This window comes from Vombatus ursinus, unplaced genomic scaffold, assembly GCF_900497805.2.
Source record: "Vombatus ursinus unplaced genomic scaffold, bare-nosed wombat genome assembly UNPS02014801.1, whole genome shotgun sequence".
Classification (NCBI taxonomy): Eukaryota; Metazoa; Chordata; class Mammalia; order Diprotodontia; family Vombatidae; genus Vombatus; species Vombatus ursinus.
The window spans coordinates 7195900-7203760 of NW_020954579.1; positions in this window are offsets into that span (position 1 = coordinate 7195900).

Below are 7861 nucleotides of genomic sequence, written 5' to 3' on the forward strand. Positions count from 1 at the left end.
CCCTTCTGGCTCTAAATCGATGACCCCATGATCCTGATGAATGACTAAAAAGGAAAGGAGAGGAGTTGACAATCTGGAGAGAAAGGGATGGATGGTTTTTAGAAGAGGGGAGAGAAAAAAAGGAGGTCCCCCTGGAAGAGGCAACACAGGGTCCTGAGTCACCTGGAAATACAATGGATCTCAACTTTCTATGCAAGCCGCAAAGTCTTCTTTTGCTGGATTCCTTTTACTTTTCTTTTTTGTTTCACATATACTTAGACCTGGTTTTAAATCTTGGTTCTGCTAGTTACTACCTATGAGACTTTTTCTTTCCCTCTCTGGGCCTCATCTTCCTCTTTTGTAAAATATGATGGTTAGATCAAATGGTCTCCATGGTCCTTTCCAGCTTTAAACCAGGCATGGGGAACCTGCGGCCTTGAGGCCCTCTAGGTTCTCAAGTGCGCCCTTTGACTCCAAACTTCACAGAACAAATTCCTTTAATAAAAGTATTTGTTCTGTAAAACTTGGACTCAGTCAAAAGGCCGCACCCAAGGACCTAGAAGGCCACATGTGGCCTGGAGGCCCCAAGTTCTTCACCCCTGCTTTAAACTCTTTGGCCTCTGATCTTATGGAGTCTGGAGTGAGTCATTGATTGTCTGGGCAAACAGAGGTACCTCTTTTGTAACCAAAGCAGCGGCATATAGGAATTGATAGACATCTTTGGTTTGGGGAACCTGGCCCCATGCATAGGGAGATGAGGCAATCCCTGTAAAAGGTTGCTTAGAGAACAGGAAGGTCAGTCCAGGGTTTTTTCACTCCTAGAGTAGGCCAGAAACTCCTCAAAGGCAGACATTATCATCTCATTTATCTGTAGACTGTCTCTGTGGGCCTCCAAGGGAGCCTGAGACAAAGCAGGCACATGAACTTCAGTTGAACTGGACTAAGGGCAGACAGGTAGATATCCCAGGTCTGCCCAAAGTGAGGGAAGCTTCAGTTCGACCTGCAGGAGGATGGAAGCTTCAATAAGGCTCTGGGGGAGTGGGAGCTATGAAAGAGAGAATCACAGAATCACAAAATGGAGAGAAGACTGGCAGAATTGTGGGGGAGTCTGGAAAGAACCAGGGTCGTTTGGAGGAATCATCTCTGGCTTTTACCTGTTGGGATCCTTCCACTTGGACATGACTTCAGCTTTAGCAGTCAAGCTTTGGGAAGGCCCTTATCACCCTGAGTCTTTGCCCAAGATACTCTGCCCTGTCCTCTGGCCTGGTGTAAGGCTCTCACGGTCCACCACTATGGTAACCATATTAGGACTCTCTCCTGGGTGTTGGCGTTCTAGCGTTCTCTCTGGATGCCAGGAAGCTGGAGTTGATGACAATGCTTTCAGATTCTACATACTAGGTGAGGGGAGGGTAGTATAAAAAAGGGGAGCAGTTAAAGAAGAAAAGGAACCTATTTTCCTTCCCCCAGGAACAGTCAGATTATTTCTCCCTGTGGTCTAATCCTCACCTTCTTTCATGTAAGGTGGTTTGAGAATATCTGTGAAGTAGGAGAGAACATTGATTGAAGGTCACTGAGTATGCATAGATTCCACAATCAAGGCAGAACTTCAGTGGGACCTCAGGGCCGGAGGATGAAGCAAATAGGTGCTGGCTATTAGGGAGGGCTTCCTAGAGGAGGGCTGGAAGGGAAAAGACTCAGGAATGAGGAGAGAGAGCTGAAAAGGGAAGTGGTGCCAAGATTCAGAGGCTAGGAAGGGAAGCCACCAGGAAGAGGTTTAGGCCGATTGGTAGAAGGGTAAAGGGTCAGGGTGAGAGTGACCCTGCCACAATATGAGTTTATCCTGAGAATCCTTGAAGTCATAAAAATCCAATGTCCAAGTTAACCACCCTGACCCCATTCAGGGGGCTTCCTCTCCCTCCTCCTTCCTGACTGGAGTGGCAAATGAAGATGGAGCCCAGATTCATTCCTGCCCCAGTTGATATGCCTTCAGCAAAGGCACTGAGTTCATCTAATAGCACCCTTTCTTTTTACAGAGGGGGAAACTGAGGCCCAGGAGGGGAAGTCATTCATCCAGAGTCACACAGAGAAATAAGCAGAAGAGGGAGCTTTCAAACCCCATTTCTCTGACTCCAAATCCAACATTCTTAACACTACGGAATCCACACCAAGGGTTTCTTCCTTGCCTAGATCTTGCCTCCTCTATAAGCAGGTGAACTTGGAGGGTAGGAGGGAGGGTCATCAGCTTGATCTCTTGAGTTCCAAGCTCTGAGAGCCCGGAAAGAAAAGGACTTTTATATGATACTTGAAGGTCAATAAAAACACTTGCCATAATTATAACTCTGTAAGGTGGCTAGAGCAAGCATTATCGAACCCCTCTTATTTTGTATGTACATAGTTATTTACATTCCCCACTAGAACAGAGCTCCCTGAAGGCAGGAATTGTTTTTTGCCTTTCCTCATATCCCTAAGGCTTAGCAAATGCTAGATACACAACAACTTCTTAATATTTGTTGACTGATCTCACCGAAGAGGAAACTGGCTCTGGGAGGGTGAAGTATTTCACTCAGGGTTACAAAGCTATTCACTCAAATGAACTTTAAGGGTTGCCTGCAGGTCAGGCACTGAGTTATTGACTCTAGGCATGGACATTTAGACTTAGGACAGCCATCTAACACAATCTTTTCATTTTACAAAGAAGGAAACAGGGCCAGAAAAGTAAAGTGACCTGGCCCAACTCACACAGAGAGTAAGCATCAGACACAGGTTTCTAACTCAGGTTTCCTGAGTTTCCTGACTCCAAGGCCACAGTTCCTTCCACTAACATCGATTTGAGGCTCCAGGCAGTCCCTTTTTCCTTGTTCCTCAGAGTTCCTGGGATGCCAGCAGGGAGTCTCCCTAACCCACCTAACCTCAACAAATATCACCCTTTTGGCGTGCCCCATTGAGCTGCCAAAATGGCCAAGGCTCAGCTTTGTTTTTCAGAGTTTCCTGGGAACATTGTTTTTTCCTCATTCAAATATTCCATCTGTGGCACATTTGCATGCGTAAGTAGAGCTTTTGGAAGCTGGGACAGGATTGGTACGTTTCAGGGTCAGAAAGCAATTTCAATCTGGATATGAATGACTTTTCCTCACATCTGAGCTTTGCCAGCTCTGCAGCGGAATAGTTACAATTTGGCAAAGTAGCATTTAGGGGCAGAGATGAGGGAACCAGCCAGTTTGTATTCCTGGGCAAAAGAGAGAGAGAGAGAGAGAAAGAGAGGGCAGCTAGGTGGCACAGTGGATAGGGCACTGGCCCTGAAGTCAAGAGGACCAGAGTTCAAATCCGGCCTCAGACCAAACACTTGCCACTTACTAGCTATGTGACCGTGGGCAAGTCACTTAACCCCAATTGCCAAAAAAAAAAAAAAAGAGAGCCAATATATACAATAATATTTATAGCAGCTCTTTTCCTTATAGCAAAGAACTGGAAACTACAAATTATGGTATATGAATGCAATGGATTATTGGAAGACTTGTACGAACCGATGCAGAGTGAAAGGAGCAGAACCAGAATGATTTATCCAGTAACAACAACACTGTAAGGAAGAACAACGTTGAAAACCTTCAGAACTCTGATCAATGCAGTGACCAGCCATGACTTCAGAGGACAGATGATGACTTATGTTTTGTCACCCACCACCTGATAGAGAGGTAATGAATTCAGGATGCAGAATGAGACAGACATGGTCAATGTTGGGATTTGTTTTGTTTGATTATACTCATTTATGAAGTTTGTTGTTTTTTCCTTCTTTTCCAATAGGATGGGAGAGAAAGTAGGCAAAAATATAAGAAGAAAAAAAGGATGAAAGGAAAGAAGGAAGAGAGGGAGGGAGGGGAAAAGGGAAGAAAGGAAAGAAAAAGCATAGAAAGAACAGAGTCATTAAAATACTTTTAAAAGAATGCACAGAAGGAAGGCCAGAATCATAGACAAGCAGAAGAGCTTTGAAAGTTACATGCTGAATTTATTATATAAATTTATATTATACTTTAAAAGAAAAGCAAGCTGTATAAATAGATATTTGCTGTTTCATGTACAATCTTTTTTTTCTATTCTACTAGGTATATGAAATGCCTATTTTATTTGGTGTTCAAGTTCAGAAGTTTATTATTTTTTTGAAGCAATCAGGGTTAAGTGACTTGCCCAGGGTCACACAACTAGCAAGCATCTGAGGCCAGATTTGAAAAGTTCAGAATTTTTAAAAATGATGGTTAATGCAAAGAAAAATCAAGTCAGTAAAAAAAATTAATAAGAGAAAAACAATTCTAGCTTTAAAATAACTTTTAGAACAGGCTCGGAGAAGTGTGGTGTGACAGATTAGCATGCTGAGCTTAGAGTAAGGAAAAACTAGGTTCTAATTCTGTTCTCTGACACTTAATTGTCCTGTGACATTTTCCTTGTGCCTCTAGAAACTCCTTAGAACTTAGAAGATGGTGAAAGGGGTTTCCCCCTTGCTGCTAAAATAATCAATCCTTATTTGTAAAGTAGGAAAAAAAAAACCAACCCAGTAGATTTGTTGCTGGAGGACGTTTGCTACTGTTTGTGTGACTTGGAGTAAATAAATTTCCTCATCAGTAAAATGAGGAGGGTTAGACAAAATGGCCTATTCTAACTCTCAGTGTTCTGGTCCTAGGACTTCCAAGATCACTTCTGGCACTACTATATTCTATAATGCATGAAAAGCCTGAGGGTCCCTCGAAATCTTTGCGGCTAACCCCCCATTAACACCCCCACTCTCTCCCCAATGTAGAATTGGGGAAAGAGCTTTGAATCTCGAGGGGAGGCACACCTGCTTTACTTCTGTAATCATAAGTTACTTCCCCTTTTCTGTCTCTCAGTTGTCCCTTTCTTAGATGATCACCAAAGCCTCTTTTATCTTTAAATTCTATGCACAGATGTCTTTTTAAAAAATATATATTCTAATTTATTTTGTTAAATTATGTGTAAAATTTTTTTAAACATTCATTTTTTAAAATTCTGAGTTCCAAATTCCCTCCCTTCTCCATCCTTTGAGAAAGCAAGCAATATGATATTGATTGTATATTTGAGGGAGATAGATGGCTCAGTGGATAGAGCACTGGGCCTGGAGTCAGGAAGACCTGAGTTTAAATCCAGCCTCAGATACTTACTAGCTGTATAAGCCTGGGCAAGTCACTTAACCTCTCTTTGCCTAACTCCTCTAGAGAAGGAATTGGCAAACCACTCCAATATCTCTGCCAAGAAAACCCCCGTGGACAATAACAATGTTATTGCAATCATAATGCATAGGCTTCTGACCATATGAGGTCTCCTGGCCCTTCCTGGTTGGCTACCTGGACTCTATCCCTTACCGCCACCCTCCCCACCACTGCCCCAGCTGTGAAGATGGGCAGAGGTGGATGTAGCAGATAGTAGGACTGAAGTCTCATCCTAGGCCGGGAGCTTGGAGGACTGAAGCACGAGGGAAGAAGCATGGCTGAGGCTAAGGCGGCCAGGGACTCCATAACTGATTGCAATGGGTGTTTACAGGAAAGGTGAATCAAACTGAAAGATTGAGGGGGCGAGGAGAAAGTGGGGGAAGATGGGCTCTCCTTCCCGTAGCTAGCACAGATCTTTCCCTGATGCCAGATAGCAGGGCCACTAAGCCCTAGTGTCTGATGGGCAGAGCACCAGCTCTGTGGAGGAGAAAGGTACAGGCAAAAGTAGAAACAGAGAGAGAAACAGGAGAGGAAAGGAGCTAGGGGCACTTAGTTCCAGGCCTGAAACCCTCAGATAAGCTGCCTACGTCATCTCTTTAGTATCTTTGGCATATTTATGGCCAGGGAGGCAAAAGGACCAGACTGCTTTGACTTCTTCCTTGGAGGGGCCACTGATAAAGCTGGATTTCTAACACAGGTGTCCCTCAGGCCAATCCCCCCACCCCATAACATTCCATTCCAGAGTTGCTGAGGTCTGTCTGAGGTCCTGCCAGGGCAGAACACCGAGGCCCATAGTCTTCTGCCTAACAAAGCCTCCTGCTTCAGTAAGAAGGGCGAACAAGCGTTAGTAAAGTAAACACTGGATTTGAAGGGCTAAGGTGCTTTCCAGGTGAGACACCATGCCCATTTCTGCCCAGCCCCCAACATGGCTGGGCTGCCGTCCCTATAACCAAGAGACACAACAATCAGCCAGACTTCAGGGACGCTGAGCAAGGTGCCAAGCAGCCAAGGCATACACCTGAGCTATCTGGCAAGTCTCCCAGGGAGAGGCCTCTAAGATGAGCAGGGGAGCAAATGGCTGCAGCAGTGTCATCACAGGGGATGCCTAGATCAAGGTGGGCCACTGAAGGGGACGGGTGACAGGAGAAGAGGACACAGAGATGCCAGCTGCGCTGAGAGGCCACAGCGAGGTGGCAGCAGCCCTGCCAGGGACCCAGAAACCTGAGATCAGGTTAGGGAGAAGAATAAAAAGGGAGACATAGAAGAAATCTGGTCTTTGCCAAGTTGATACATCAGCATACCTCCTCTTTAAATTGCTGCTTCTAGTCAGCTGTGGGAAAGAGGATTATCTTACTTAAAATAAATGCAATATATAAGTATATGAATGTATTAAATATATAAGTATTTAAAATAAAAAGAATGGGTTTTTCTTAATGAAGGCCTGGAAGCAAAGAGTACTTACCTGCTCCTGGGTCAGAGGACTCAGGTTCAGGGCTTGACTCTGCTACTTAGCAATTCTGTGTGACCTTGAACAAGTCACTTCTCTTTGGGCTGCAGTGCTCATCTGCAAAATGAGAGGAGCTGGCCTGGATCTTCCACCTTTACACTCTGTGGTCTCCTAAAATACAGGGACATCTATTTGGTCTGCCCAGGGTTTCTTTTTTTGTTCTCTTTCTAGTTTTTGGCTGTGTACTGAACAGTCCCACTGCTCCCCAAAGAGCTGGGGTCCAGCTAGCCTCCTCACATGCCAGGTGAATTCTTGTCCCTGGGCCTCTGTTTGCATGTTTGGATATATCTCTCCTCCTTTCCAAATTTTCCCCATCCTTCAAAATCCAGCTCAAATTCCAGGAAACACTCCCTCACCTCTTGGATAGACACCAAAGGCTTCTAGCCTGGCCCTCCACCTCCCCCTGGAGCTCCTGCCCTCCTGCCAAAGCATTTATTTCGGCTCTATTACTAGGGTGGATGTTTGGATTATAACCGGAACCTAAGGTCTGGAACACCCTGAATTTGGAGTCATTGTTTTGGGGTTGGAAGGAACCACAGAGGCTAATCTGGTTTAGCCTCTTCATTTTACAGAAGAGGAAACTGAGGCTAAGATATTAAATGATTTAGCTTCACAGAGAAAGAAGTGGGTTTTGCACCCAGGTCCCTCCAATTCTAAATCCAAACCTCTTGGATTCTAACTCTAGGAACTTATAATTAAGGAGGGAAGATAAGATAGAGAAAACGTGGTCAGACTGTCACAAAGAGCAGTACAAACAATTTTGCAGTCACAGAAGGCCTTTTGAGGGAAGCAAGACAAAATGCGTAGGCCTTCTGGCTATGTGTAATGGAGGGTGGAGGGGAGAAAGGAAGGTGGAGAGGAAAACAAGATTTAGAGTCGGGAAAAGACTAAAGTCTGCCTAGAGCTAGTAGTGTTGAGTAGTAGGAAGAGATAACGCTAGATCCAGAGGTTGAGACCAGACTGTAAAAGGCCTTGAATGTGAAGCTAAACAGTGGTGTCAAACTCAAATAGAAACAGATTCCCCTTGGGGCCCATATTGACTTGGAAAATCACAAATTAATATTATCTATGTGATATATGTATTTAAAATTGTGTTAAACATTTCCTAATTTTATATATATATATATATATATATATATATATATATATATATATATAT